General features: G+C 39.1%; 1 protein-coding gene across 9 annotated transcripts in view; it reads right to left on the bottom strand.

Moving 5' to 3' along the window:
- Positions 1–17733, bottom strand: part of SOCS5 (suppressor of cytokine signaling 5) — a 66964-nt gene extending 49231 nt beyond the window's left edge. For 4 of the 9 annotated variants that reach the window (XR_008426853.2, XM_053924235.1, XM_053924233.1 and 1 more), the window contains exons 1-2: positions 17243–17424; positions 1196–1395 (exon numbers count right to left, since the gene is read on the bottom strand). The gene's annotated coding sequence lies outside the window, so the exon portion shown is untranslated. Of the gene's footprint in view, positions 1–1195; positions 1396–3419; positions 3526–17242; positions 17425–17557 lie in introns of those variants that run through there. The other 5 variants (XM_053924238.1, XM_053924237.1, XM_053924239.2 and 2 more) reach the window with 5 other exon arrangements.
- Between the last annotated feature and the right edge of the window lie 3878 nt (positions 17734–21611).

The following is a 21611-nucleotide window of genomic DNA, read 5'->3' as shown; positions in this document are numbered from 1 at the left end:
AGTAACCAACCAACCTCACCATTCCTTAATGTGTCCTAGTTTTTAGAGCATTAAACGTAAGGTATCTATGGGAGCACTCAATTCCTTTCAAATGACAACAGCACTCTCGCTTTTCAATCTTTAATCTTCTGAGGATATGTGCTTTAAGTAGCAAATCCAGCTCTTTCTAGAGCCGTAAGTATGTTAATATGTAAAGTTTGTGGCAATTAAAAAATTGACAACAAAAATTTACCAGCTGCTAAACAATTACTGAGTACTTAAATATTCCAAGTCCTAAGGGTCGTACAAAAGAGATGAAATATTGTACAGGTCCTTAAGGACTTAGCTGAGGAGACAATACTGACCCCCGGGATAGACACCAGAACTGTAGTAAGAAAAGTTATTATGGAGAACAGTTAGAGAATAACATCTAAATAGACATGAAAACATTCCTTAACAAGTTTCCCATATGTGTCAAATGGTAACTTGAGAAAATAATTTCATATGACGTAGAGAGGCACTGGGATACAGTGAATACAGAATACTGGAGTCGAGACCAGCCTCAGCTCTGCCATTAAAAACTCCTGGGTAAGTCCCATCTGCTCCACAGTGCACAGTTAGTAGACATGGTACCGGACACAAAAAGGACATCTGGTTCACTCACTGCTAATTTGGATTTGGCTAAACAAGGAAGGAGAGGCTTCTTCTAGAGGGGACTCACTCAGGATGTCTGCAACTCAGGACGATGGCAAGCTCGCTGCTTGAATTCACTACCTCCTTCTCACAACCATGTGAAAGAAAGGACTCCGACACCCAAAAGGAGGAGCTCTCCTTACCTCCTCCAGAGCACAGACTCTTCTATCAAGGGCCTCTCTGTCCTGGGCCCAGCTGCACTGGCACCTCCCAGTCCCAGGGAACCCCTCCCCACCCCACAGCACACACGCACTATGATGCATCAGCTGTCTGGCTTAGTTTCAGTCTGGTTGGCTTATCTGAAAGGGAATTGGATCAGGTCCTTTACAACATCACAATCTATGAATTTAAAAATTAGAAGTATTAACCATAGAACACAAGCCCTACTAAGTCGTCAGCTATGAGTAAAACAGCTTATTAAATTTGTTATCTGGACTTTGTTCTGCAAGAAATATTAAACGGTTTTAGAAATGCCGAATAGGAAAAGCAAACAGAACTGAATTCTTCAAAAGAACAATTTTACCTTTAGAGTGAGTTCCTGAAGAGTGCCAGGTCCATATGCTTAAGATGCCCGGGACAGAGACAGCAAATACAGTATTTTATTTAAAAAACTCAAGACTATAACTTCCGTTCTTTCTTTGACATAGGACATCCACATCTGCAAGGAGGTGGGCAGTAACAGTGGCTGAGAAACCAGGGCCAAAACGTCTCTGAAAAACCGCTCTGGAAAAAAGAGAAAAGAAGGCAATGTTAAATATCTTCAAGAGTACAAAGAAGTACCTGAGAGAAACCCACACTTTAAAACTATGAAACATGGGGCACTGGCTTGGTTTGGAACAAGTTTAGGAGATATATTACATATAGAGTGTAAGAACAAACGCCTCTCTTTAAATCTGCACTGATAAAGCTCAGGTTAGAATATCTGCAAAAATGGAAAAGAGGCATGGTTAAGATGAGAAAAACTAAAATCACTTAAATCCATCTTCCCGTATCTTCCCAATCGTTACTCATTTTATCAGAATTTTAAAAATCAGAGGAGTTGTTTTTTGGGTGACTATGAGCATTGTACATGTGTTTTGTAGAAAATGTGAAAAATATGATAGTATATAGGGTGGCGCAGAAGTAGGTTTACAGTTGTTTATGGTTGTGAGTACGCAAAACAGAGTTTACTCTTGTCTTATTATTAATAATTATTGTGTTACTTTCCATATGGACTACTGTAAACCTACTTTTGCCCCACCCTGTATGAGATGACTGAAAAATCTAATTACTCGAAGTTAGCATATCTTATTTTCTATCTTATCTTTTTAATAAATGTTTCCTTTATAAGAAACTCAAAAGTCTCATCTTTTTAAGTTTACTGTATTATAAACATTTTATTATATCATGTACTCTTAAGATCCTAAAGCTCATGATTTTTAGCAACTGCCAATTATTTTTATCAATAGTATACTAAACAAAAAATTTTAAGAACATAATTTTTAATGGTTTTGTAGTGGTTATATGATTGTAGCATAATTTAGTCATTTAAGAGGCTTCTAATTTTTTAACGTTATAAACAGCATTGTTATGAATAAGTAACACATGCACATATAAATTTGTATACCCCTCTTATTTCCTTTTAATAACCAAAAAATAGCATTTTGGACAAAGGGCATGAACATTCTTAAAGATTCTTAATATTTCCAAATTGCCATTGTAGTGGAATGCTTGTGTCCCTCTACAACTCGTATGTTGAAGTCTAATCCCCAATGTGCAGGTACATGGAAGTGGGCAAGAGTGGAGCTCTCATTAACGGGATCAGCGCCCTTATGAGAGGAGGCTAGAGCTAGCCAGCTCTCTCCCACCATGTGAGAATACGAGAAGTCTGTAGTCCACAGCCCTGAAGGGGGCCCTCATCAGAACCCAGCTGCGCTGGCACCCTGATCTCGGATTCTCGTCTCCAGAACCGTGAGAAATAAATTCTGTTGTCTATAAGCCACCTGTTGTTTATAATACCATGAATTTATGGTAATCTGTAATAGCAGCCAGAGCTAAGGTAGTTATTTAGAATGTTGTACCAATTTCAGCTCCCACCAACAGCAACTATTTGTCAACACTTGATTCCTTTTTACACGAGAGACCTATGCAGCATGTGGTCTGTAACATAATGGTTCTAGCTTTATAAGCTTTTTCCTTAATCTTATTTCATAAGCTTAGAGGAAAATCTTTTACGAAGTAATATTTCTTGAAGTAAATAAATATTTATCTGTGGTTGAGCAATTTCCAGTGTCGCTTTTACTTAATAAATGTACCTGTTAATTAAATTTAAATGCTTGCAATTAAAAATAGTAATTATTTACATATATCCATTTTAAAAGTAAAATTCTATGAATACATTTATCATAAAAGATGTCTGAAATGATGAAGATAACCATGGTAAATTTTGCGTTTTGGAATTTTGAGTTATTTTTCTTTCTCTTTTCCAAATTTTCTTCTTTGGATTTCTCTGTATGGCTTGAAAACTAAAATATTAGTTAGTACTATATTTTTTAATGAAACCATATTCTAAAAAGTTTTAAAAGAAGAAACATTAAAATCAAATTCTAGATTTCTGTTTCCAGTTATGATGGAGTAACTGATACTGAGCTAGAACTGTTGCTGTGGATGACCATGGAAGTGGGCATACACACAGAACACTCCTTTCAGGTGTCGGACAACAGGAGCGCAGCATGGTAATTCCTGAGACAAGGAAAACAAATACTCACTGATGCCTGGCTTTCTGCTTGTGCGGCAGGGAAGGGAAACCCCAAAGAGCACAGAGAGCTCACCGAGTTGCAAAAACAGAGATCAAAGTTTGAGGCTACAAAGTACCTATAATTTAAGGGACAGAATACAGTTAGGGAACTGTGGAGAAATATGGTTTCAGAAATCTGTAGAGAGATCTCCTAATTCTTTGCCTGGAGATTAAGCTGCATATGCACAAAGCGAGGCTCAATGAGACCAGTCAAAGAATAAATGCTGGGAAAGAACACCTATGAAATGTGAGCTGAACTAACTACCTGAGCTTGCAAAGGTCTGGGGGTCATTCAAATTCCTGGCAGCTAGAGTGGAGAGACCTCACTGAATATATGTAGTCAATAGAAACCCCGGAAAGGCATCAGGAACTCAACACAGTAACTCCATAAAAGATTACCAGACATAATAAAAAATAAGAAGTGGTAACCGCTAATCAAAATCCAGAACTGGCAGGGATAAACTGCCAGGGGTAAAGTCCTTTAATATAAGGACTTTAAAATAGCTACTAGAAAAGAATTTAAAGGCTTAAAGGAAAAGATGAATATATGAAAATAGAAAAAAATCTCAACAGAGAAGCAGAAATTATTTTTAAAAATACCAATGGTGATTCCAGAACTGAAAAGAAAAGACTATCTGATATTAAAAAAAAAAAAAAGCCTTACTGGATGGGCCTAACAGCATTATTAGATAAAGGAAATATTTTAAAATCAGTGAACTTGAAGACAGGGCAACAGAAACTTTTAAAAATAAAGGAAAAGAAAAAAAGAGAGAAAACTAGACAGGGCTTCAGTGATCTATGAGTTAATATTAAGTTGTCAAACATGTAACATTAGAATATGAGAAGAAAGAAAATACTTGGGGATTAAAAATTTTAAGATAGATAACTTAAATTTTACAAATATGATGAAGAAAATACACAGACCAAGGAGCTCAATAAACCCCAAGGATACACAGAAACAAAATCACATCAAGAGGCACCATCATAAAGTTGCTGAAAACAAGTAGTAGAAAAGTCTTGAAAGCAGCTAAAAGGAAAAAGCACTGATTACATACAGGGAAACACATAAGAATCACAGCAGGGTTCTGGTCACAAACTATGCAAGGAAGACAGTGGAATAAACTGTTAAGGTGCTAAAGTGGAGGGAATCCCTGAATTCTATGTACACTAATAATAACGTCCAAAACAGAAGACAAAATGGGGTGGGGGAGAGAGAGTTTCACTATAAGAAACATAAAAGGAAGTTTTTTCCAGCAAAAGATATATAACACCACACACAAGCTTGGATCTACACAAAGAAACGAAGGTCTGAAAAAAATGGTTAAAATGAAGATACATATTAATTTTTTTTATTTTGAATTGCTCTAAAAGGTAGCTGCCTGGGAAAAGCAGAAAGAATAGCAATATGGTTAAAGCACGCATAAAGTCAAAATGTGCGACAGTCACAAAAGATGGGAGGGGTTGGGAGCGCACTGTTATCCAAGATTCCTGCATTACACAGGAAGTGACGTAACTTTCAGGGCAGACTGTTACTAATTAATTACAAGGGGCAGCAGAAAAAATTTTTAAGAGATGTTATAAACCAATATGAAAAATAAAAATGGAATCAAAAAATAACCTATTTTCTCAAAAAGTTTGTTTCTTACTCAATAAGTCATATCAAGTAAAAAAAAATTTAAAAACCCATCCAAAAGCAGATAGAAATCAAAGGAAAAAGAATAGTAAGAAAGATGTGATACATTTACCCAACAGTATACTATGCAGCTATAAAAAAGAAGGAACTCTTAACCTTTGCAACAACCTGGAGATTATTATTATGCTAAGTGAAATAAACCAGTCAGAGAACGACAAATACTATATGATCTCAGCCATAGGTGGAATCTAATGAACAAAATAAACTAATGAACGAAATAAAACCAGAGGAATGGGTACATGGAACAGACTGACACATCTCATGGAAGAGATTAGCCAAAGAACACATACGTATATATGCATAGCCCATGGACACAGACAACAATGTCGTGAAGGTCAGGGGGTGGAGGGGCGCTGGGTGGAGGGAGGTAAAGGGGAGAAAATGAAGGACATCTGTAATTGTGTCAACAATAACAACATAAAAATATAACTGGTCTAAACTAGTGGTTGGCAACCCTTTTCTGTGAAGAGCCTGAAAATATGTCAGGCTTTGAGGACCATATGGTTTCTGTCCCAACTACCTAACCTTGCCACTATAGTACAAAAGCAGCCATAAACAATATGTAAATGAGGAGCACAACTGTGTTCCAATAAAATTTTATTTACATAAATAGGTGGTAGGTAGAGTTTGTTCTGCAGCCAAAGTCTGCCAACTCACCGTGTAAACACACCAAATTAAAAGAAATATTGTGAGACTGTATAAAAAGCAAGATCCAACTCTGTTCTCTACAATATACCCACTTTAAATATAATCCTATAAATAGATTAAAAGTAAAAGGATAGAAGAAGATACTCTATACAAATATTAATCAAAAGGAATTTCAGTACCAGTAACAGAGACTTCAGAACAAAAGAAGTGGCCAGGGATAAAAAGGGACACTTCATAAAGACAGAGGGGTCAATTCATCAACAAGACTTAACATTCTTAAATGTGTGCACATCCAAAATGCTGAAACAGTGCTAGAAATACGCAACAAAATCTGACAGAACTGGAAGGAAAAACAGACAAATCCACAACTGTCAGTGAAAACTCTGACTCACCTCTCTCAGTAACTGATAAAACAAGTCAATAGAAAATTAGTAAAAATATAAGAAGATATATGAAGACCAACGTAACCTGACATTTACAGAACGCTCCACCCAGCAACAGGAGAATACACATTCTTCTCAAGCACATACTGAACACTCACCAGCATATACCACATGCTGGGTCATAAAACAAGTAGAAAGCTTAAATGGATTGAAAATACAGGGTGGGGCAAAAGTAGGTTTACAGTTGTTCATATAGAAAATATCACAATAATTAAATAATGCAAGGAAAACTGTTTCACAAACTCACAACCATAAACCTACTTTTGCCCCACCCTAGATTAAGAATAAATTCTCTGACCAAAACAGCATTAAATGAAAGCACAATACAAAAGGATACCTGAAAAATCCCCAATATTTGACAATTATTTGACAACATTCTTCAGAACAATCCATGGATCAAAAAAATTGACAAGACAAATTAGAAAATACTTTGAATGGAATGCTAATGAAAATATTTAGCTTCAAATATTTATATTTTTAAAAACTAAATTTTAAAATCAATGATCTAGGCTTTTACCTTAAAAACTAGAAAAAGTAGAACAAATTAAACACAAAATAAGGAGGAAGGAAGCAATTAATAAGAGCTCAAATCACGAAACAGAAAACAGGTAAACCGCGGGTGGGAAAAAATCAACAAAACCCAAAGTTGGTTATTTTAAACAATTTATAAAATTGGTAACCCTAGCTAGACTACTCAAGGAGGAAAAGGAGAAAATGAGCCCAATATCAGGAATGGAAAAGGGAGCATCAATACAGATCCTACCAATATAAAAAGGAAATACTGTTTCATAAAATGTATGATTTATTTTCAAGCTAATAAATTTGACAAGTTAGATAAAATGGACAGATTCCTTGAAAGACACAAATTACCAAAACAGGCATTAAAAAAAAACCAAAAACAGAAGATCTGAATAGTCTTATATCCATTCTTTTAAAAATTGAACCCTTAATTAAGAACCTTTCCATAAAGAAAACTATAGCCCAGGTGTCTTCACTGATGAATTCTAGCAAACATTTAAGGAAGAACATCAATGGTATCCAAACTCTTGCGTAAGAGAAAGAATGAAGGGAAACTGCTGGTAGAAATGTAAAATGGTAGACCCACCTTAGAATTTGTTCTGTCAGTTTCTCACACTATTAAATATACACATATTCTACAACCAGAAATTCCTCTTCTAGGCATTCATCCGTGACAATACATGTCACAAAAAGCCTTGTACAAGACGTTCATAGCAACTTTAGTCTTAACAGTTGAAAACTGGAAACAACCCTTTCTGCAGTAATAACAAATTATAGTATATCCATACAATTAAATACTTGTCAGCAACTAAAAGGAAGTTAACATGTGACATGGATGAATGTATATTTTAAACAAGAGCTTCATATAATTTTTATGCCCAGGAAAGTTTGAGAATCATGGTTATGGAAGTACATAGGAAAACAAAGAGAAAACATAAGGGATTTAGGTAGTTTAAATTACATATAATAGTTGTCATTTTCCATAAGTGTTTAATTGCCATTTAAATCATGTTATACAATACTCCTCTGTTCATGTTCAATTTTCTACTTATGTGCTTCAAGGAGTTCCAATTCCAAATTTTAGTCTTGAACCAACTACCCAAAATTCTCATTAATACCAACCCATACTGTGCATTTTAGATAAGGAATCCTGTTCACCAGTTCCTTTGCTTTTTCTTCCTTAATGCTCCACTTCCTTGGTACTGTTTTCCCCACCTCTTTAATAGTGTTATTCTTACTCTTCGCTGCACAGACTTGCCTGTCTACCTCCTTGAAAACTGAACCAAAAAGTCATCTTTTCCACTAAGTGCTAAACCACCTCAGATATTTTCCAAATTCTCTCAGCACTTAAAGATCTTGGTCCTAATATATGTATTTGTTTTACAGAATTTGGACATCTCTTCTATTGTAATGGACCCACGAAGTCCATACCCTCTGGCTTAGGGAGTATAACCTTTGGGTTCAATGAATTAAAAACATTACAGTCCTCTTCAAGGTTCATTCTCTTTTGCTGTTTTTACTTCTCTGTCTGGAATTCTATTTGCAAGAGGCTTAAACTCTATAGCTCTGGATCAGAAGAACAGAAAGGCAAAGAGACGGTTGATTAGGGCTGCTCTGGACCAGATTTTAAAGGTGAAAAAAGCCTTTAGGCTTCAGTATCTGTTCAGACTACCTCACCAGCCCCAGGAAGCAAAAAGGATTCCAAAAAGAGACTTTAGGTGAGGAATAAGGAAGTTATGTTTGTGTATGAATTCCCTGTGTTGTACTGGATGGCCAGACAGAACGCAGTACACTGTTTCAAGGACACTAAAATATTTCTGGCTTCCTGGCAGCAAATTAATTTCTATGGGTTCTTTATGAGGTTGGGGGGGTAGAGGTTCGACTGGAGGTATACGAAAGGTAAATATTAAAAAATGTCTCTACTCTCAAACTAAGTGCCAATACTTCTTGTTCTGCATACATTACTTAAGAACTACTCATCTAATTCTACAACTTTCAACTAGGAAGTATGCCTTCCAAATCGTACCTATAAACCTGACCACGCTCCTCAGCTAGACCCCTATTTCCTACGGATATCTTCATCATGTTATTACTTACCTAAAGAACATATCTAGTCATCTGAAAGCAAACTCCGTGACTCCCCTCTCTCAAACTTACACATACTCTCACCGCCAAGTCAGGAACCTCGGACTCATTCTCAGCTTCCTCTGTCTCCTGCAAACACTAACCAAGTCTGAAAGACTTAAACTCCTAAATATCTCTGAAATCAGTGCTCTTGTTTCTATCCCCACTATAAATTCCTTAATTCAGACCATCACTATCTCTTTCCTGAACTAGGGCAGAACCTTAAATGACATCCTTGACTGGGATCTACCTACCAGAGGCCAGAGAGCCTGCCTCAGTCAGTCACCCGGCCATAGTATTACTTGATGAAATACTTCCAACCTCTGCTCCCCCAGACTGTTCTCTTTATTACTGCTTTAATCAGTTTTATAAAACACCAAATATTTGTGTCATTGCCCCACCTATAAAACAAAATAAAAATCCAAACTCCTAGTACAGCATATAAAACTGTTCATAATTTGTTCCCATTTTACCTTGGTTCTAGTCTTACTTTCTAATTTTTTTCTGCACTTGTTTCAGCAGGTCAAACTTTACCCTTTTCCTTAAACACACTATGCCCCTTCTTTTTAATAATCCAGAATAAATAGTAACTCAGTCCTGCTTATTTTATTTTTATGAGCACCCTTACACTATTTAAAGCCATTAGCTAAACCTGTAGAGCAGTAATGCCTGAAGAAACAATCAGATGATACAGCCAACCCTCACTTATTTATTAACATGGTCAGTATAGACTAAATGGACAAGTGAATGTTTCAACTACCTGCTGAGCTTCTGTAAATTAATGTTAAAAGTCTTCAGTTACAGGCTTATTGCCCTCCTTCTGATTCACAGGCACAAAGAGAACCATACGTAATTCCATTTTCTTTATGTCTATCCATTTCCTTTCTTTCATCTTTAGCACCTCTTCCCCACTTGTTTCTCCTCTTGCACTTTCCTCCTCCAGCTAAGTTTTTGTTGCATCCTCTTTGTCCACCCTTCACAAGCACATCAGTACTATTCTTCTATCATTTTTAATAGCAAAGCATTTAAAAATTCACAAAGCACTTTCACATCTACTTACCCACTTGGTTCTTACAGCCTCATTTTTTGGGATTCCAAAGTCAACAAACACAAAATATGTGTGCACATATATAATATTAAATACAGCAGATGCTGCCCTTGTAAGTAAAATGTAAGATACTTTTCTTACATTTTAACTCAAATTTGAGGAACTGCAGTTCAAAAAGTTCAGTGATTCATCTAACATACTGCTATTCCTTCTGCTTAGAACTCCAGAATGCCTCTTCACCTGCTCCTCTCTTAAGACATAGCCCCAGCCTTCCCCTCCTCCCAGAGGAAAAACGCTATGCCAGTTTCAAAGCTATTAGAATGTTTCCTACCACTATTTCATACCACTGAGCAATACAGGTCTCTGAACTCCTGTTCTGGGTTTTTTTTTCTACCAAACAGTATTTTCCTTATTAACTTGTGTTACTTTTATTAATGCCCATTAATTATCCAGCATTTTATAAATTCAAAAGGAGAAACATTTTATGGGCAGCCAGCATTAATTTACTAATCTCAAAGGTAAAACTGTATATCAAAACATCCCTAGCTTTCCTTAAAAATCAGGAATTTAAGGAATGTCTCTAAACCCTCTGAAAATACTTAGATACTATCTCTTATGGTAATGACATCCAAAGCTGCCACAGCAAAGGAGTAAAAGAGCACTTCATGAACCCTAGGTTAAACTATTACGTGTTGTAAGAGATGCCTCTTAATATCCTCAGAAATATTTAGGATAAACAATCAGAAGACCAGGCCACAGTCTCAACTCCACCACACATTTGGCTGGCTTGGGAAAGTCATTTAACCATCCTGAGTCAAACTTCTACTTTGATAAAATTGGATAATGCCATCTACCTTTCATAATTATTAAGAGAATTAAATGAAAGAATAACTGCAAATCACTTAGCCTAGAACATAATGTCAAAAAATGGTAACCCTTTTATGATTATTTTTATATACATCATTTCTGTTTTCAGAACCACGCACAAAAACCCTTAATATGTTCTTGGACTTTGTGGCCCAGCAGCAACAATACATGCCTTCAAGGAAATTATTTCCACCACTTCTGGATCCCCTTCTTGGGTTGTAACTCAGGTTCTAGAAATCAATTTGACATATATCCTCGCAAATGCATTACCTTGTTCTCTGCCACAGGAAAACTCATCAAAAGATGTTCCTGTATCTTCTCCTTGTTGGCCTAACTTTTAACTACCCGGAACAGCACACAGAGGCAGCTACAAATCTGGCAACTTTTACTGCCAGTCTTTTTTTTTAATCACTTGTTAAAAAATGTTAAATCAAGTTGGTCTCAGCACTGATCACCTGAAGGTTAATGAGGCTGGACTGGTATTTTATGTTAATAATCAAAGTGAAAGACTAAATAAATAATTAGATAAATCAACTCCCCTTTGGCCACAGGCATATTTTAACCCTTAAGAAATCACTTGGACTTCTCCCAACAGATCATACGTAATGTTTAGTAAATTGATACTTTAGCTTTAGAATATACTTCAGCAGTTCCCCTGAAAGAAAGACATGCTAATCTATGGAACCCAGGATCTATGCCAGGGCTAAACACCCACAAAATCCTTATTTTCCTCAACATTTTTCTCTATCCATCCTCCAATTCCTTCCTTAGCTCCCCTTCCTCTGACTACCCACCATATGCGTAGGCTTAAAGTTCAGCTCTCAAATCATCTCCATTCTGTCTTTCATATTCTAGTTTAAGTATACATAGTGTTTCAATAAGCTTCTATCGTTTTCAATTCTTTGGAATACAACATATCATATACTTGATTACCACTTCTAACTGAAGAATCTTGCTCAGAATAAAAAGACTGGATAGTAGTCCTGTTCCAGTAGTCTTCAAATTAAAAAAAAGAGAGAGTCCTAATGTGCACAGCAGATAAGCCCACTTCAAAAATAACTTTTTCAAAATTATCTTCATCACTGCTTCTTCTTACTAATTTTGATAAAAGATTACTGTATATTTTATCAAAGTAAGGTAAATTTATTTTGGTGTTAGAGAGTATATAAGTAAAATGCTTATGAACTATTAGAGAACCCGTGGAAATATATTCTCACTACACTGTATTTGGCAATGGCGTAACTGTGGTCTCTCTCAAGTCATTCCTTAGAATTTGTCACCTACATGTAGAATAAAGCCAGGCAAGTAATTTTCAGTTAAAGCACTCAGATATAAATTTACTTAACGTTAACATGAATCAACAGCTCATTTACCCTTCAAGATTACTTTTCTTCCAACCAGATTCAAAAAGCCCTTCGCCCCTTAAGAGGAGGAGAGTTGGCTACCTCAGCTGAGGAATGTATTAGGTCAGGCAAGGTAAATGATTCATATTTTCCTCCTGTTATTCTCTAACATCTACATTGAAGCTAAGAAAGTAGAATAACGTACATGGTCCATATCTACCCAGATCACATATGCATGAATTCTGAACATGAGTACCAGGCAATTCGCAATGCCATAATTATTTTTAAATATATTAAGAAAAGTCCAACTTAATGAAAAAGTGATCAATGGTTGTATTTTATTATAACATGGTATTTCGGATGTCTTTTGAAACCAAACTTAACTAATATTTTTATTCACATAATTAGATAAAATAACAGACTTGAACAAAAGATCTGTATGTCTAAATTCTATAAAATTTCTAAAAGCATGTCATGAGTCCAAAAAGTACAATAAATTGTAATAATTTCATAATATTTATAATAGTTAATCAAAATAAGATTAGGAGTTGGTCACTCTCATACATTAAAACTTTGTTATCAGTTAAAAAATAATACAACTTTGGAAACTTTGGATGGCTCCATGTAACTCTCTTAGTCCTGCCAGCACCAGCATTATTTCAGACTAAAGAGATGACTCGTGTATTTATCATCTGAAGTACCACCAAGAGAACGCCTGCCTGAGATCTAAAACAATATAGCAAGAATCTACTACTGCCATAATGAGTAGGCTTTTGAGGTATAACTTGTTTCTGATTTTAATCTCTAACCATAAAATAAATTCAATTTAATAAACTCTAAAAATAAGAGCAATTAAAAAATATTATGTGACTTACACTTAAAAATAATTGAAATTAACATTTAAAAGGCATAAAAATAAGCTCACATGTTGACAGATGGTTAAGAAGTTACGTGTTGTTACAGGAAGTAAAGACGTTGTGAGAAGGAAAGACTGCAAAGATGCTTGAGAATCAAAGACGACTATAAACAGAAGAGCTGATATAAAAGCAATAGAACTTCCGAAGGCAGAACCAAAGAATATCCAAAAGAAATCTACCATTGTCATCACAAAAAGCATTTGCTAAACCACAGGTTTGTGACAGTAATTAAACCAAAGAACAAAATGTTACAAAATTGGAGTCACACAAATTTTATCACTAAAACCTAACAGTTTAATGAATGAAGTCATCAAAATATTCACTTAATAGAAAGCAAGTTTCAATGATCTCATGGTTCCACTGGCAGAGAGGGGTTGCAATGAATAACAGACCTTATAAATTCCTGGTTTCCCTAGCTGAGCTTACCCTAGATAAGAACTAGAACCTCAGGGCCTCTAGAACTCAGCAGAATACCTGCAAATCAATTTTTACGTTTTGGTTCTATAATAATGAAACTGTAAACAAGGGTCTCCCGATGCCATTCAGAAAAACAGACACATTCAGCCTACCTTGAATGTGCACATCTAATTAAAGGTCCAAGGTGAACAGAGGAAGGAGGAAAAAAAAAGACAGCATCATTTGCACTAACTGCCCTTAAGGCTGATTATTATTTGATCATGCATTTACCTAGGAATTTTTTTTGTAGCCTCAAGGCAACTTCATTAACAGCAAGGAAACAAGTGGGCCTGTATATACCAACTGAACCATAAAGAATAAAGTCTAATACGTGTTGTACCCTCACCATGTGATAAGGAAGCACTTGTAATCCTCACTAATAGCCTATGAGATAGGTTCTTTCATTACCCTCACTTTACAGATGAGGAAACCTAGTTACACAGTGGTTAAATCACTTGCCAGAGATTATAATGTTACTTAGTGACTGAAAAACATATCCGATTTTTTTGTTACAAGTAGAATAGGAATTATGTTTTCATAATTATCATGTAATTCTACTACTGCTCTTTTCCAAAGGATACTAGAATCCATTTTAACATAACAAAACCCCCACACTTACTGAAAAATTTTAAATATATAATTTATCTTGAAAATGAGCCTTTCGAATCTGAAAAAATTTTAAGCAATTTTTAGCATAAAAATTATAGAACACTGGCCTACTCTAAGAAGTTTATCTAAAACTTTAAACTTAGATTACAGTTTGTCTCTTCCCAATAAGAGAGAAATATCAACACTTCCACTAACAATGCAGCATATCGTTTTAAAATTTTCAGTAAAACTCATCCAGTTTTACATCATTTCGTGTATAAAAGTCGTCAACTCAAACTTCCCCATCTTTAGAAGAGAATGTCACAAATAATACAAAAACCACTTATAGTTAGCATTAGAATGCTTTAGACATAACACTTTGCTTTTCCGCCATCTTCCCCTGCCGCCATAATGAGGCGCGTGAATGTGCTGGCAAATGATCTCAAGAGCATCAACAATGCTGAAAAGAGAGGCAAACTCCAAGTTTTTTTTTTGTTTTATTTTTATTTTCTGATTTGAGAGAGAGAGGGAGGAAGGAAATGGGAGAAAGAGAAACACTGATTCGTCATCCCACTTATTTATGCATTCAATGGATGCTTCTTGTATGCGCCCTGGCCGGCAACCTTGGCTATCAGGGCGACACTCTAATCAACCAAGTCACCGGGTGGGCCCCGAACTCCAGGTTCTTACTAGGCTGTGCTCCAAAGTCATCGTCTGGTTTCTAATTGTGATGATGAAGCATGGCTACACTGGTGAATCTGAAGTCACTGACGATCACAGAGCTGGGGAAATCGTTGTGAACCTCGTGGGCAGGTTAAACAAGTGTGGAGTGATCAGCCCCAGAATGATGCGCAAAGACCTAGAAAATGTAAGATCGACCTGCTCTGGTCCTGTCAGTTTGGTTTCCCTGTACTGCCAACCTCAGCGGGCTTCATGGACAGCGAAGAAAAGACAAAAACAGGAGGGAAAATCCTGGGATTCTTTTTCCAGGGCTGTAATACATTATGTGCAAATAAAATGTCTCAATGGGGAAAAAACGAACAAAATAAGCACTGAATATGATAAAATAGAAAAACCCTGGACTACAGTCCAGAGACCCGTCCACCAATCCTGGCTCCATCACTAACTAGCAATTCTGTTCCTTCCACAGCTCTGGGCCTTGGTTTCCAGATCTGCAAATTAATCATCTCCATGGTCTACTTTTCCAGCTCCAGAAGAAATGTGACTTATACACACATGCCTTTTGTCCAAGCTTCCCATTCTCCCTTAGTTTTACAAATGGAGAAAACAGCCCATTCTAAACACAGGTGATAGGGGATAGCCTTTCCCACCACTGGTTTGCTACAAATGAGTCTCAAGGTGAAAAATGTACAAGGTATTATAATGTTAAAAGGTGTTAGGTTTCAATATTTTAGGCTACTGTTTTGTGTGCCAGTACATTCTCCCTAAGGACGAATAGTAAAATCCAAGGACAATCAGGAGAAAAAATGTAATTATTCATTAATTATTCAAGAACTAAGGAGGTGCCAACTGAAAACATTAACTTTTTGTAGAAATGTTTTCTCTGACCGATGAATTGCATTAAAAGGCAAAATCTGATCTGTGAAATTTTCTCAAATATCTTTAAGTACTCCCTAAAAAACTTTTCATTTTATAAATTATGAGCAATTAGTTAAGATAACGTATATAATTAAGGAGATATTTACAAGATTAAAAATCTAGCTGTGCAGTTCTTAGCTGCTGCTTCTCAGTGACATGAAAAACCTCTATGGGCTGCCAGAGAGGTGGATTCTGTGGACCGCCACTGCCTAACCCTGGTATGCATTTTCTAGGTTCCTAACCCATTCTCAAGAGTGTTATGCAAACACAAGATTCTTAAAATTGAAGTAGGCAACTGTTAGAAAAACTCAACCTGATTTTAGTATTGGTTTCTGGACTGCTAGCTTACTAACACCTTCCCAGTTCAACACAAAGTTAAAATGTCTTAAAACTTCTACAGAATTTGAGGCTAAATTTTGCATGACCTTGTAAAGAAACAATTAAAAGCAAGGGAAAGAAAGTATGCGAAGTATTTATTAATTTTGTAGAGTAAGTCACTAGCATACTATAATAGTACAGTCCAGCCTAAATGTTAAATTGGGAAGAACAAAGCCACCACTATAAATGGAGAGAACTGAAGAAAGGATCTTCAGCAGATGGAGGGGCTGCTACAAGAATTTCAAGGTGCAGTTTCGAAAATTTCCGGCAAAACTAGTAACTGGTAAAACACCATCAAACACATACATACATTTAAAAATATACGATAACTGACAAGGTCTAGCTGTGAGCCACCTTTTGGTGGGAATGCCATAAGAAAATGTCAAAATCACCTCGTGACTCCAATCCCCCAGCCTTCAAAGTTGAGACTCAAGCCAAGGCGTATACTTAAACTGTTTCTTAGCATCCTTCTTTAAATGCAACTCCCTCTCCAGAAAGTCACTTAGCTTCAGCTACTTGAATGTTCAAATCCCAGCACCCAAGGATCTTAGGACCCCAAGCAGTTGCAGAGGGGTCTTCCAGCACCCGCCTGCGCATCCCTTTCCATCTCGAGTTAAAACCCCGGAGGTGGTACAGTCACTTGCCACATCCAAGCGCCCCAGTTTCCCCTCTCATCTCCCAGTGGACCTCTTCTCTTCGACCTTGAGGACCCCACCGGATCAGAGCCTTAGAGCCCCAAGCGAGCTGGCGGATGCCCCCTTCCCTGCAGCGCCCGCATTGCCCCACAGTCCCCGGTGGCCTCCCGCATCCACCTCGACCCGAATCCCCGAATCACGAACGCACTCCTACAAGACCCGGGCGACCCACTTCCCCTTAGGCGCCCCGCGTTCCTCCAGCCAGGAAATAATTCCACAGAAATGCATCGAGAGCCTACTAAGCACAAGCTGCCACTACGCGCGGCACGGTCGGCACAGGGGTCGCCGTCCCACTCCAGCTATCTCCTTCCCGGCCAGAGGGACGACGCTGCCTCCGCCCGGGTGTGGAAGCACCGGTCGGAGGCGGACTGCGCCGGGCGCGGACACCAGGGACCGTAGAGGCGGCCGCTAAGGGCGGCACGGGGGCCAGGTAGCGGGTGCCGGCTGGGCTGGGCGCGGGCCGCGGGGACACTCACCGGTCGGCCTCATCCAGGGGCACCTGCGGCCAGGCAGGATGGGCCCGGACGGCGCAGTCACCGAGAGGGCGAGTCCACCCGCCCACCGGTCCCGTCCCCTCCGACTGCCCGAGCGAGCGCAGACTCCCTCCCTCCGGACGGAGCGCGGATACCCTAGCTCCGCCGGATGCCCCCACCAGGCCCCCACCCCCTTCCCCGGCCACCTCCCCCTCTACACCCTTTTCCCCTCCCCCCTCCCCCCAACCCCCACCGGAATGGAAAATACCTCCCGGGGCGGGGGGCGGCGGGGGCACGCCTCTCTGAAGGGCAGCCTACCGTGACCAATAGCAGGCGGGGCTCTGGAGGGGCGGGATTTCCAGTGACCAATCCGGAGGCATATAGGTGAAGGCCGAAGGAGGGAGGCGAAGAGCGAGAGGAGGGTGGCCCGGGAGTCAGGGAGGTCCAGCCGTTCGGGTGCGCGCAGAGCGCGGCTGCCATTTTGGAGTCGGGCAGCTGCGACCGCGGCCCGGTCCGGCCCGAGGGGATAGGGAGGAGCCAGTCAGGTGAGAGAGAAGTGGTCACGTGAACTTGAGGGGCGGGGTGGAGCGGACTGCAGCTCGAGGGGGGTCGACAGTGGCGAGTCACGGGGACTGAGAATGGTCACGTGGTTGGAGTAGGGCTGACGGTGGGCTTGGGGGCGGAAGGTCAACCTGAAGTAAGGGAAGGAAGAAAGCGTGGCTTTGGTTTCAAAGCTGTTAAGGAGAAGGGAAAGAAAAATGAATGGATAGTGTGAGCGCCGGGTTGGAAAATGTGAATGAGTTTCCTAAGCTTCCAGCCTGGGCTTCCAAATCACTGCATTCTTCGATCTGCTGGAAACTGGGCACTTCATGTAATTCAAGTATTTCCATCCCAACTGTCAGCTGTCATAGACATGATTCACAGATCAGAGAGACAGGTATTTCTCTCCCACTTTTTGCCTGCACTAGAAATGGCTGAGAGAGTAGAAGCATCATAGTTGAGGAGTTGTGATGCTGCCAGGACTCTTTCCATCTGGCCTTCTAGAGCCCTGTCGTCATTCAGAAACTTAACGGCCACTTCTGTGTTAGGCATACTGTATCCTGTTATAACTCCTCCAAACATGAACTACAAAAACAAGCCAAAAACCCTTACTTAAGAGGTGCTGTCTAGCTCTCATCCTTATTTCAATTAATGCTTCAAATACAGGCTAAATTATAATCCCTACTAGTCCTCTGAAAGTGCTCCTCTTAAACCAGTGACATCTATGTAACCAAGTTCGAGGGCCACTTTTTAGTCCTTACTTGATCTCTATTGGCGTAGATTCTATGGACTATACACGTGAACCTTTTTCACCTCCCCAATGCACCCCTCACCCCAGTTTCCCTGAAACCATAAACCCTCAGGTTGTCTTTCTCTTTAGTTAACCTAAATCATCTCTGTTGGCTCTTTAAAAGAGTTCCAGCATCTGATCCTTAGCCTCAGTAGTACATAGTCATTCTGTTGTGTAGTAGGTGATCTAACCATTTTGACGGCTGGGTATACATTTAAAGAGGTCCTTATCTGCATATCGCCCGTGACCGTGGGACACCTCCCTACCCCTTCAATTTTTATCCTGTTGATTATAATTACTAAATGCCCTTCCCTCTCCATTTAGACAGCCACTGCCCGACCTGGGCCATTTATTCATTAGGCCAATATTTACTAAGCACTTTACTATGTACCAGGCATTGTTTGAGATGCTGAGGATGTAGTGATGAACAACAGTGACAAGTTCCTGAAAGGGGTGAGACACATACAAGAGTATATCAGTAAAGTAGCAAATAAATGAGATAATTCCGGGGGTGCTAAGTGCTATGAAGACAAAAATCAAACAAACCAACCACCACCACCACAAAAGACAGGGACACTTGCAAGACCCTCCTGAAGTTGTTGCCCAGCTCTTCACCTTAGTCTCCCCCCACACCCCCAGCACTCATCCTTTCTTCTTATCCTCAAAGAGAAGCCCCACACCCTTTCACCTGGAGTCTTGATTTCATTCTCTTTCATCTGCCAGCACTTTCCTCTGTCTTTATGTTACAGTTGCCTGAATACAAATCCCCCAACTAGAAAAGCTACTTTGAGAGCAGGGGTTATAACCTTAGCTTATACATCTTTGTGCCTCCTTGGCACCTTGGCTCAGATTAGGAGTTCACAAAATGAGTGTTGAATGAATTGGTGAATCCCCTGACACCTGAATCACACTGCCACAAAAGCATCTCCGGCCCAAATCGGAATGGAAGTTCAGTGAACTCACCTATGAGAGTGTAATGGCAGTGATGCCTCACGGCAGTGGTCAGAGTGCTAATGAATGAGGTCATCTGGGTTGGTTCCTTCCAGGCCTGGGATTCCATGATGCTGTGCCCCGTGTGTGGCAGTAGTTGCTTCATAAACGCTATTTACTTGACAGGGCCAAGTACAATACATGTGGACAATTTAAAAGTAATCTTTGTTTCCGAGGATGAGCTTCCAACCCAGAGCACTTCAGGGGAATTGCCAGGGCAGTCTCTGCAGGAGAAGGTGGCAGTTGCCACTTCACTTTGTATTCCAGGCCCTTGGGTATGGCACCTCAACAGGGAGGAGGGTGTTGCCAGTTCCGGCATAGTCATTGTAATTAAAGCCAAGATCTGGCAAAGGGCAGTATATAATTATGAAGTATTATTATGGTTTTATCATTATTGGACACCCAGCTGCCCAGCCCAGGAAACCACAGTAGTAAAACACTGAGAAGCCAAGCTCCTCTCCCAGCTGGCGTGATCCGCTATCAGATGCATGGGCTCACAGGCTCACAGCTCCACTCATCAAGGTGAGTCCTTCTGTGCCCTCTTTCTAGCAAGATAACATTTTAAATAAGTGGAAAGAGGAAATGTAAGGAAAGACCTTTGCCACCACCTCTGAATTGAGTTCCTTTTTTCCATCTCCCCAGAATGATCTCATCTATATATGTATGGTGTAAATCCTTTTCAACTTTATTCTTGATCTGCCAGCTTCCTGGACATCATTCCCTTATGTCTCCTGAGGATGTATTAGTTAGGGTGAGAGTACACAGTGCAGGTAAAGAGTGCTTTTACTTTCAAAAAACTTATGATACAGACTAAATAATTCAGAAAGTGTAGTCAGGCTTGACAAGACATCTTCCTTTCATTAAGTGCCTACTCAATGCCATACTCAGCATTTCACTTATGCTCTCTGACTGAATCCACACCCCCCACACCCCCGGCAAGGTAGGTTTTATTATCCTCGTTTTCTTCAAGGTCTCAAAGAATTAGTAAATGACAGAGCTGAGACGTGAACATCCTCGTAAAGATACAAATTTGATAATCGTATACTAATGGCAGGCGTGTCGACACTGGTGGATGAATATAGGTATCAGACTTCACCTCCTTCTGTCAAATTAAAAATGGGTTTTTGTACAAAGTAGATTTTAAGCTGAGCACTGAAAGGACAATTCAGAAGTGATGCTGAGGGAATGGTGCCATACAGGAGGCCAAATTGGCTTTCAGCCTAAAATCAATCAATAGGGAAAGATTTCTTGTTCAGCAATGAGTCATATATTCTTCAAGTACCTTTATTGTCTCAGCTCTTCCAAATACAGAAGTCAAACCGGGTGGTACAAGGTGGGCTGAGGATGGAGGAGGATGCTTTGGGGAAAGAATACAATTTTGGGTAGAGAATTCCCATATGGCCCTAAATGGGCTCAGCTAGCACTGGCTCCAGAACAACGGAAACATGGCAGCTTTCCGTGCAGCCAATCAGCAGTTTTTAACTGATGTGTGCAGAACAGTTTCCCATTCTCTTTTTTCCCCCCCAAAACCACAGATTAACCATTAAAAACTATTGATTTATCACTTACTATGTTGTACAAAGCAGTTCTCCTCGATTTTTAAGGATTTATAAGAGAAAATAAATCACACCCACTTATGTGTAGAGTTTGATCTGTTTTGAGACATGTATACCCTTGTAACCATGATCATAACCACGAAATAGAACATTTCCATCATGCCAAACGTTCCCTTGTGCCCCTTTTGCAATAGGAATTTTTATACAACTTGTAATTTGATGACTCCAAAAACTAGATCTCTAGCTTCAACATAGCTTCCAAGGTCTAGGCTCGTAATTTTAGCTACCTGCTTAACGTATCTAACTGGACTTTATAAACAGGCACCTCGAACCAAAAATGAGTAAAAGATAAATCTTAGCTACAAGAAAACCCCCATCTCCCTCCTCAAATCATTATTCTGTATTCTTTAAATTGTTTGAGATAATCATCATCTACCAAGTCATGTAAGCTAAAAAATGTTTAAAAAATAATCATTACTTTTCCCTCGTCACTTCC

This window comes from Desmodus rotundus, chromosome 5, assembly GCF_022682495.2.
Source record: "Desmodus rotundus isolate HL8 chromosome 5, HLdesRot8A.1, whole genome shotgun sequence".
In the NCBI taxonomy this organism is placed as follows: Eukaryota; Metazoa; Chordata; class Mammalia; order Chiroptera; family Phyllostomidae; genus Desmodus; species Desmodus rotundus.
This window is presented reverse-complemented; position numbering and strand designations above follow the sequence as displayed.